Source organism: Callionymus lyra, chromosome 15 (assembly GCF_982586985.1).
Source record: "Callionymus lyra chromosome 15, fCalLyr1.hap1.1, whole genome shotgun sequence".
NCBI classification, from domain to species: Eukaryota; Metazoa; Chordata; class Actinopteri; order Syngnathiformes; family Callionymidae; genus Callionymus; species Callionymus lyra.
In genome coordinates this window covers 22,989,468-23,000,374 of record NC_141832.1, presented here as the reverse complement: position 1 = coordinate 23,000,374, position 10,907 = coordinate 22,989,468, and positions in this window count along the sequence as shown.

The following is a 10,907-nucleotide window of genomic DNA, read 5'->3' as shown; positions in this document are numbered from 1 at the left end:
TGCATTGATTGAAGGAAATTATTTTGTGTTCACGTAACTGAATTCATTATGTGATGGTGCTTTTATTGCAATGTGGGTGGAATCTGTGGCTCCAATTATGTTTGGGAATCCGGCGATGGCATGAAATCCTTATAAGAAGTAATTCAGAAGCAAATTATCACAGAATATTATGAATATGAGAATCTCAAATTGATCTCAAGAGAAGAGATTGAACAACAAATGAGCAAAACATTTTTTCTATGGGTACAATCAATGAAAAATCTGATAAACCTTTAACATACAATCAAGAAGAAGTCGTGCACCTCCAGCTACAACGACTACCATCCGATTGCACTTACTCCCATCCTCATGAAGTGCTTCGAGCAGCTAGTCCTTCAACACATCAAGACTGAGCTCCCCCCTGCCCTGGACCCCTTCCAGTTTTCATATCGATGGACTGATGATGCCATCTCCGCTGTCTTCCACTCAGTCCTCACCCACCTGGAGACTAAAGACACATAAGTCAGAATGCTGTTCATCGACTTCAGCTCAGCATTCAACACTATCATCCCCCAGCAGCTCATCCTCAAACTGTACCAGTTGGGACTCAACACCTCCCTGTGCAACTGGCTGTTGGACTTATTGAGGGGGAGACCACAGGCAGTGTGGGTCAGCAGTAACACATCCAGCACTATCACACTGAACACAGCCCCCCCCCCCCCCCCCCCCCCCAAGGATGTGTGCTGAGCCCCCTCCTCTTCACTCTGCACCCATGACTGCACTCCATCATCCAGCTCCAACCTCAACAAATTGTTTTCTTGCAGATACAGCTGGTCACAGTTCCAAGGCTTGTAACATGCCAGTGATGTCACAAGATAATTATATATATATACGTTTTGGCAAATATGAGCATGTCTGTTTAATGTTTGATGCTCTTTAAATGATGTCATTGTATATTCTGTTTGTGTATGTTTTGTTTTTAATGGCGGGAAAATCGGGGGGAACATTTTTTAATGGGTTGATGGGAGGGGAGACGGGAGTGTGAGGTGAGGGGAGACACCTATGTTGAACCAGGGGAAACGGAAGAGAAGCGCGATCCAGATGGACAAACTATCCAATGACATTAAGCGGGGATTGCGCGACTATACGGCAGGCCGACCAGCGTATCTGCATACATGAATATGCGTTTGTGACGACCTCTCTATGAGTTATTTGAGACTGTCTGTTACAGGCTGATCCACCCTTCAATGCTCCTGACACTACCGTTGAAGTGGATTTTGCACAAAACACTATTGGTATGTTCCTTATTGTCCCTCCAAAAGCTCAAAGCACAGTGTTTATTCATACTCAAAAAATAAAATTACACATTTTGATCTTACCAGAGTATTTTATAGCATAACTGCCACAGCCACTTCAGAATATACATATTTGGTATAGTTTAATATAATTGTTTTTGGGTATTTCATACTTGTTTTGTTTTAACAGAATGCTTTCTACAAGATTTCCAGCACTGGATGCTATTGATGAGCTGGAGGAAATATCTAGAGCACCTTTCCAGGTTTCCACTGACTGGTGCGCACAAAGAACTGCTTTTTCTGAGAGCTGGAGGGCAGAGAGACCCCGTCTTGTAGAACAGGAATCTCAGTCTTTTCAGCAGAATCTGGTGATCAACTGTGTCAAAGGCTGAGGACAGATCCAAAAGAACCAGAACAGTGACTTTACCCGAGTCAGCCGACATCATGATGTCACTGGACACCTTCAGTAAAGCTGTCTCCGTAGAGTGATGTTTACGGAAGCCAGACTGAAACTTCTCATGGATGTCGCTCTGATCCAGGAACAAAGACAGCTGCTCAGACACCACCTTCTCCAAGATCTTGGACAAGAAAGGAGCTTAGAAATAGGCCTGAAATTACTGAGGTCATTTGGGTCTAAGCCTGGATTTTTGAGCAGAAGCTCTACAATGGCATGTTTAAATGCATTGGGAAAAACCCCTGTGGAAAGGGAGAGGTTCACCATATTGGTAATCCAGTGGCCAATTACATCAAATACTTTGATAAAAAGCCTACAAGGAAGTATGTCATCTGAGCAAGAGGAGGGTTTCATCTTGTTCAGTAGTGAAGGAAGACCAAGATGAGGAGAGGGGCTCAGAGACAGTAGGGGTTCCAAACAAAGGGGGAGAGATTTTCTCTTTGATCAATTTAATTTTGTCAATGAAAAATCTCAACAATGCACTGCTGTCAGCTTCACAGAAGACAGGCGTGATTTGAGGAGCAGGATACACGAGAATTAATCGTGTCAAACAACACTTTGGGGTTTTTCTTATTTGTACAACGATTAAAACTTAGTCCGTTTCTGTCGCTCCAACACGACGTCACGTCCGGGTCTTAATACTTTGCTTTATGGAGAGAAAAGGTCAAAATGCAGAGTGTACGGGTCGTTTATTCGCCGCTTCAAGTCAAACAAAGATACAACTTTTACGATCGAAAGGACTTGCTCTTTGCCGGCAGCTCTACAGGTCAATAGCTCGGGGAAAGACGGTCCCGTGTTATGGAGCTTTGCTATATTTAAGGGAAAGTTTCCTTTCCAGGGGGTCGTCTCTTCCGGGGCAGTGGTTCTTTCACGTTTCTTCATGTCTCGGGTCACCTGGAGAGTAACTTCCTTGCTTCCCTGTTGTGTGGGCAGATTCCTTTGTCTTCCAACCCCCCTCTTTTGGGTGTGTTCTGTTTTGCACTTTTGTTTCACGCCCACAGGTGTGAAAAAGGGCAGACGACAGATGTTAAACTAATCGCTGTTTGGCTCTAAGTCTGGTCTAAGCTTTTCTTGAAGCAGTGTGTCAGTCTGAGTGAAATGTTGGTTGTGAATGTGTATTCAAACGTTTAAGCTCTTAGATGAAGCTAGTAATTTATACTTTATATTTTGATTATCTTTTAGCATTAATTTAAGTATGGCGTATACGTATAGTGTATAAAAATTTTGAATCTAACAACTCCCCCTGTTGACGTGGCCTTTACAGGTCACGTCATAAACAAAAAATAAATCAATTTTCTAAATCAATGGTTGTTCCGCAGCAACATTTTATCGTTTTTTTATCCAATACTATCATCTTCCCAACAACATATTATTATCATGTACCTGCACACGCTATATGTATAAGCGAAAATATAATCATCTGTCTGTAATATTAATATATATATATATATATATATATAATTTAAACAGTGACACAAGGTTTGGCCTTATTCAGAAGTGGTCTTTCATCATTCTTTCATGTTTCTCAGTAGTCCAGTCCATCAGCATTATCGTTATCATCATCCTCTGCAGTCGGTCTGTTCGTTCTTCATCTTCCATAGTCGGTTGACTGTTCTTCTTCGTCATCTAGTCCTCTTCGTCCATGTCCCGATTCCAGGCGTGCAGAGGAAAAACCGATCCCAGAAATCCGTCTTCTTCGATCTTCTCCGAGTCCATCTTCTTCAACCTACACACAAACAACCTTCATTCAGTAGCTCTGACCAAAAAAATGTTTTTTATTAATGTAATAGAATTGGGTAATTTCCCCATGTACTTATCCGCTTGTTTTTTCTGATGGGGAATGTGGTTGATGCTTTTGAGTGCGTCTACTCATCCAGGTCAGAAAATCCTGCGTCCACTGATTTTTCCACACCCCGGTTGGAGAGAGTAATATACACGTCCGCTGCCCTCTGCCTGTTATCTGGCAGTATGAGCCGACCACAATACATGTTCTTTTACCCCATTTGTTTTGTTGTTCGTGTTTATTTTGTATTTTTATTATTTCCATATTGGTTCTATTAACATTTTTTTAATATATTTTTTATTTCTATTTTTAATATATATTTTATTTCTTCTTTAGTTTATTTTAAATCTAGTTCAGTTTTAGTTTTGATCTAAATGAGCTAATTTTTATTGTTAGTATAGTTTAAGTTTTAGGTTCATTCTCAGTTTTTGTTTGCTTAGTTTTTCATTTTTCTTTTCTTTTTCACTTTGATTTACCCGGGGCGTCCCCCATTTAGGACATAAAACCAGGAATCCCCAAATTAGGAACATCACTTTCATCAATACTGTTCACTGTTCATTCATTGCTCATTCCATTCATACATCAATTTCCCCTAGAGGACACATAACATATTTTTATGTTACCTGTCCTTTGGGCTACTGTTGTCTGATCATCTCAAAGATCACCTTGATCCAACTCCCCCTGTTAAATTACGCCGTCTCTGCTGTAGTCCCTCTTGTGGAACCCTGTGAGAGTCTTAAGATGTTATTTTACCAGGTTTTCTTCAAATGGTGGTGTGATTGTTCTGCACTGGTGTTGGTGCCACCCCCTGCTGTGTCACATTCCAGGTATCTCCACCTGAATGCTAATTTATACCTGGATCCTCCATGACCTTTGTTAGGTCATTTTTAAGGCTTCCTTTGTCTCCTTCAACTGTAAAAGGAGAACTAGACATATTCGTTAAATACAACAAAAACATACAACTTTTCTTTCTGCAAAATTGAAACTGGGGTGTTATGTTGTCTGACCTCACCTGTGCTGAACTTTGGAAATCGTTTCTTTATCATTCAATTAAAACCTACAACTATTTTGTATGAAACCTTTTAAGTTATTTTTCAAATGAATGTCACCACTATTTATTTATGTTGCTAAGACTTCCCTGTCAGAAACAAGTCTTCTAAATGAGATTGTAAAGAATTGTACAGTAAGGATGCAAGAGTAACCATTTTCACTTTCATTGATAAATTCAACTTCTGTAATTAACAAATTCCTGATAAAAAACATATCTCATGGGCTTTGTAATGCAATGTTTTTTCAAAGCCAACTAGAGTCCTTTGTGCATCATCGTCTTGCCCCAAAAAACATATTTCCTTTTGACCAACTGTTTTTATCATTAATTACCCAGAGACCTTTCTTAACTGACCATTTCAGCAACTGATTCACACCTCCACTTCTACAACCTGATTCACACCTTTACTTCTACTCAAAATTCTTCTCCTTACCTACATCTTACAACTGGACACAGGAGTCACTTTCTTCATGAGCCTGACATCATCTCCCCCACTGCACCACGGCTCATGTGGAATTGTTTACAACCTGTGGAATGTCAGCAGGGGTCCGTGTCCTTTGTTTTAACTGTCCTCACAACACAACTTGCTCCAGCCTCTGTGCAGCTGATTTAAAACATCTCCTTTCCTGTAATTACACAACTTAACACATTCAGTTAGTAATAGCCATGAAATTGAATTCCTTCGTCTTGCTGATTATTTATCTGTTGTTTTTAGCTTTTCTTTCTGCTATCACTAGTTTGATGAGGGCTGAGGATTCATATCAGGTAGGGGCAGGTGATGCCGGCCCCTTCTACTCGGCTTGCGGAACTGTTGTCCTGCATGACTACTAAAAAATCTACATCCCCTTTTTATTTTAAGAGATTTGTAATATGCTGGGATCTGTGGGTAGAAAGGACATTCATTTCTCCAGTGACCTGGGTGTACACATGAAAAGCAGCAGTCGTTGCCTGGTGTGAAATACTGTTTGGCTGCAGCCATTTGCTGCCCATGTCAGTCTGAGTGAAATGTTGGTTGTGAATGTGTATTCAAACGTTTAAGCTCTTAGATGAAGCTAGTAATTTATACTTTATATTTTGATTATCTTTTGGCATTAATTTAAGTATGGCGTATACGTATCGTGTATAATAATTTTGAATCTAACATTTGCTACTACCATTTTTCTGATGTAATCAGCTGTTTCTACCATCTCATTGTAAGAAGACATCAGATCCCTGAAGTGAAGTATGTGCACCTCAAGTTTAGTGGACTTCCAGAGACGCTCAGTTTTTCGACAAAGTCTCTTCAGACTCAGGAGATCTTCATTTGTCCAAGGGCACCGTTTTTTCTGAATTTTCAAGTTTGATTTAAAAGGTGCCAGTTGATCCAGTATTTCAACACAATGAGTAGTGAAACAGTGAATCAAACTGTCCACGTTTGGGCTCCACTTCTTATCTTCCATTATTCAAATGGGATCTGTTCTTATTCTTGGAGACTTTAATCTTCATGTTGATGACGTCACATCTTGTTCTGCTAAAGAACTTTTAACTTTAACAGAAGCCTTTAATTTTGAGCAACATGTTTCTGAACCCACTCATCAAAAAGGCCACACTTTAGACTTAGTTTTTTCTCAGACAGACACAATAAATCCAACTTTTCTCTTGTGAAGAGATCATTCAGAGAAAAGGATTTGTCACGTGGGTAACAGCTGTCACTCACGCTCATCTTTATTGTAAAAGCCGAATTAAAGAGAGAAAATGAAAATATCTACCGCCTTTTGTTTCGGTCTGGGCAGATGGCAGCGCTGACGTGTCAACACACTCTTCAATGAAACGAATGTTGATCAAACATCGATGATGTCCGATGGCGTCGGAGTTCTTCTGAGCGATCGCAACTGTCTCATCCTGACCTGTACTCCAGATCTCCTTCTCGAACGCTTGTGGAAATCGCCCGGTACCCGAGAGATCAATCGATATTCCACAGAGTCCGTGTCGATGAGAAGCGGAGGAGGAAACAGACTCAGACGTTGGTAACTGTCGCGAGTGAAGTCCTCCATCGACTTTCTGGAGTCATTAATTTCAAAAAGCTGCCCAAAGCTCCTGCACCTACTCAACATGAAGCCCTTCCTATCAGTATCGCATGCCATGTTTATGTGTTATGTTTTGTTTACAGGACATACTGTATATGCTGACCCCCATGGCCATGCACTGGAATCAGCAGAAGTTTGAGAATTGGCCACCTAACTGAATAACAGATATCAGAAGGTAATAATATCAGTGAAGTCTTAATATTTTAAGAAAGCAGATTTTGTTTCTCATTTCATTTTTTTGTTGCTCTTTGTAGACAACAGAAGCACTGCAAAGTCAGTTTCTTCAATTATCCAGCCAATGTTTTCGTTTTTTAAGATACATTTTTTCAGAAGCTACGATAACAACAAGCACTCGTGATTCTGATGCCTTCGCAAGCAGAATTGAGGTGCTGGTTGAAAGTATTAAGAGGAGGTCTCAAAGTCTTTATACGTACAATGACAGCAACAAAGGTGGAGCCAAAAACCGCAGCAGAAGTAGGAAAGAGAGACAGATCTTGACCTTGCTAGTGGACGACTACAACAAAGTTTCAAGTGAAGAAAGACCATTGCTGTGTCTCAAATCCCAGACTTCTCTTAGTATACTAGAAGTTAGTATGCATCAGGATAGTGTACATACTAAGGCTCGATTCCGATTCTCAGTTTCAGCCCTACCACTAACACTACCACTAGCACTACCACTTCGCCACCCGGTAGGCCCTTCGCGTCACCCTTCAGATTTGGGCACGGCCTACCCTACGTTACGTCATCAATCGTTGCCGCTGACGTCAGCAGAAGCAACTGGGAACCTGCTTGCAACAGCAACACTGGCTTTGCTCCTGGCGTTTTATTGTTATATATTGTCTTTCTACAACAAGTCGCCGACCTATCCGGAGATGAAGATATCATCGAAACATCCAAGTGCTGTTAGAAAATTTCACAGTAGGTTTTTGCTTGAAAATAAGTTTTCTACACGCTAACGCTAACAGCGATGTATGTGTTTCTTTATTTTGTTTTTTAAAGTAACAACTTAAAAGTTTATTAGCATGAAATATCGTTTAAATAATGCATACTCAAGAGTTTACGAACAAACAATTTCTAACGGTAGCATCTTCATCGTGTGTTTATATTTTATCAACATGGAATATCAGCAAAAACAATGCTTTCACATGAAATTTATGAAGACAAACTAGTATTAAAGTGAGAATACTCTATTATATATACTGAATTCCTCGGCATGGTTCCCTCTCCGTCAGCACTCGGTTTCGAAGTGTGTCTCTGACATCACTACCTCTTGTAGGGAGACCTGGCACTACGTTGAACACTTCCACTACGTGGAAAGTAGAATCGGGAATCCACTACACCTCGCGGGCACGCGCAAACGTAGTGTTAGGGGCAAGTGGTAGGGCTCAAACTGAGAATCGGAATCGGGCCTAACTAGTACTTTAATTCTCAACAGATAGTATGTCTCAAATCAGACACTGCCGCTACGCACTAACCGGAAATGACACAACAGCTTCTTCTTCTACTTCTATTTAACGATGGTTGCCACCAGCTGTTTGAACGCTATCGCCGACACCTGCTGGCAGCACGTTTTGCAAGTTTGGAAAAAGAAATTAAGAGAAATTATGAGAATCGAAATATTAGCGAGATATTTAAGCTGGTATCAGCACCGTCATGCATTCCCCCATACTGATGGGAGTAGGCTGCAACACATGGCACCAGCTCTGCCATCAGGAGCAATCAGGGTAAAGTGTCTTGCTCAAGGACACAACGACACAAGCTTGTCTGGAGCTGGGATTGAACCTGCAACCTCTTGGACTGCAGGCAACTACTCTACCATCTGAGCATGTGAAACCATTTTGTCAGAAGAAACGGCCTGGCCATTGAAGCTGGAACGTTGTGATAGGTACATTGGTCTGTTCAGTTAACCCATCTTTAATGCAGCAAAATGGTGCTAATCTACTGAGCCACTCCACCTGCCTTTACTGTCTCTGGTGGGAGAAGCTTCTGACTCAGCTCCTATTCTCCATCTAAAACAAAATGATACAGTAGGTACGGAAAGTAATCAGACCCCTTTCGATTTTTCACTCTTTGTTTCATTGCAGCCATTAAGTTAATTGTTTCCTCATTAATGTACACTCAGCACCACATCTTGAAAGAAAACTGAAATGTAGAAATGTATTGAAAAAGGAAAACATGAAATATCACATGGTCATAAGTATTCAGACCCTTTGCTGTGACACTCATATTTAACTCACTGGTGTTTATTTCTTCTCATCCTCCTTGAGATGGTTCTACTCCTTCATTGAGTCCAGCTGTGTTTATTAAACTGATTGGAGTTGATTAGGAAACACATCTGTCTATAGAACACCTTACCTTATGCATGTCAGAGCAAATAAGAATCATGAGGTTGAAGGAACTGCCCGAAGAACTCAGAGACAGAATTGTGTCAAGGCACTAGTGATGGCGAGATGAAGCCTCATGAAGCCTCATGAACCACTGAGGCCTCCCTGCCGAGTCGTTCATCTTTGGAGCAAAGCCTCGTCAGGCTTGATTTGCACAACCATGCTATCATGTGGACAATTGGGAGCATTTCATACTTTGTGCACAAATTATTCTTATAATAAAAAATGTGCTTGACTACCTTGTTTGGTGAAATATATTTTTATTTTTATTTAAAATAAACCATTTTTCAACAGTGCTTGGCGTCTATTTCTTTTTTTGGATATTATTTAACCGGATTGTAAGAAAATTCTCTGCCCTAATTGCGCAAAGCACAGGGTTTTGCTCCAGTGCTTTCTTCACACAAAGATTAATGCAATGTGCAACACAATGTGAATGATGCACATTTAGTACCTTTGCACATGCACCCATGTTTTGCAGCACTCATCTCTCCTGAATGAAACAGCAAACAAAATTAAAATAAAATAACAAACAGTAGTATAGTAAATACATGACTCTAGTAAAGAGGCCATCTAGCTTGCATGACGTTGGTTCAATGGTCTCGGTGGTTTTCTTCATGCTCTGATCCATTGATGAAGTGTTGTTGTTGTATCCAATTTCCTTGGAACACAACAGACACTTCACCTTTTAAAATGAAACAAACAGATGGATATAACTACAATGCATACTATATAATAATGGCTGTATTCAAACTGTCTCCAAACTGACCACAACTCTCCATTAAACACCCACATTTTGAATGGAGACTGAGGGGTTTAAATATCATTATCAAAACTCCTGAATTGGAGGTCTGGAGTGGCCTAGCCAGTCTCCAGACCTGAATCCAATTGAAAATCTTTGGAGAAAGCTGAAAGCACATGTTGCCCAGCAACATAAATACTTATGTCATGAGTTAAAATTGAAATTAATTATTTAAAAACCTTCTGCATTTTTGTTTTAGATTCTGTCCCTCACAGTTGAAGAGTACCTTTGATACAAATTACAGACCTATACAGGCTTTGTAAGTGGGAAAATTTCAAAAATCTGCAGTGTATCCCCGCTGTTAATTGTGTTTGGCATGTCCACCTTTAAATACAACACAAGCGTTGTGGTCACTATCACTGTTAATCATCACAGTTACAGGGACGGGACAGTCCTCCAACATGCAATAACAGAGACACCAGAACAGTGGACTTTTCCTTTTTGCACTCAAAGCCCGAGTTCAAAATGTACAAATCCTTCATCCCTGTTATCACTTTTAAAACGGCACACATTGAGATTCTCAGGAACATTTTCAAAGGGCCTTTATTTTGAAAGTACACATCAGAATGTCATGAAACTCCCTGAGTCTATTCTTCATATAGTCTGCTTCGTATTACTTTTAAAGAGCTTAATTTCTTCACACACACACACACACACACACACACACACACACACACACACACACACACACACACACACACACACACACACACACACACCCCCCCCCCCCACACACACACACACACACACACACACACATATATATATATATCAATTAAAATATGTTGTGCTATATTAAGAGTGACATTGATAAACTGTACTTAGATGACAAGAAATAAATATTTTCACAATAAAAATACATTAAACTTTGCTCACTTACAGTTCAAGACCTGCTGAACATGAAAATAAAGTCAGATTTTTGTCAACTATTAAGTTATTTTATATGAAAATATAATAAAATATAAATAGCTTGCAAAAGCAAATAAAAACATATTACACATACACAACATATTTCACTACTTTTATTTCAACAACTGACAATGTATAATTGTTTGAATAAACAAAATAATAGATGGGAAATTATTAAAGATTCAGCAGA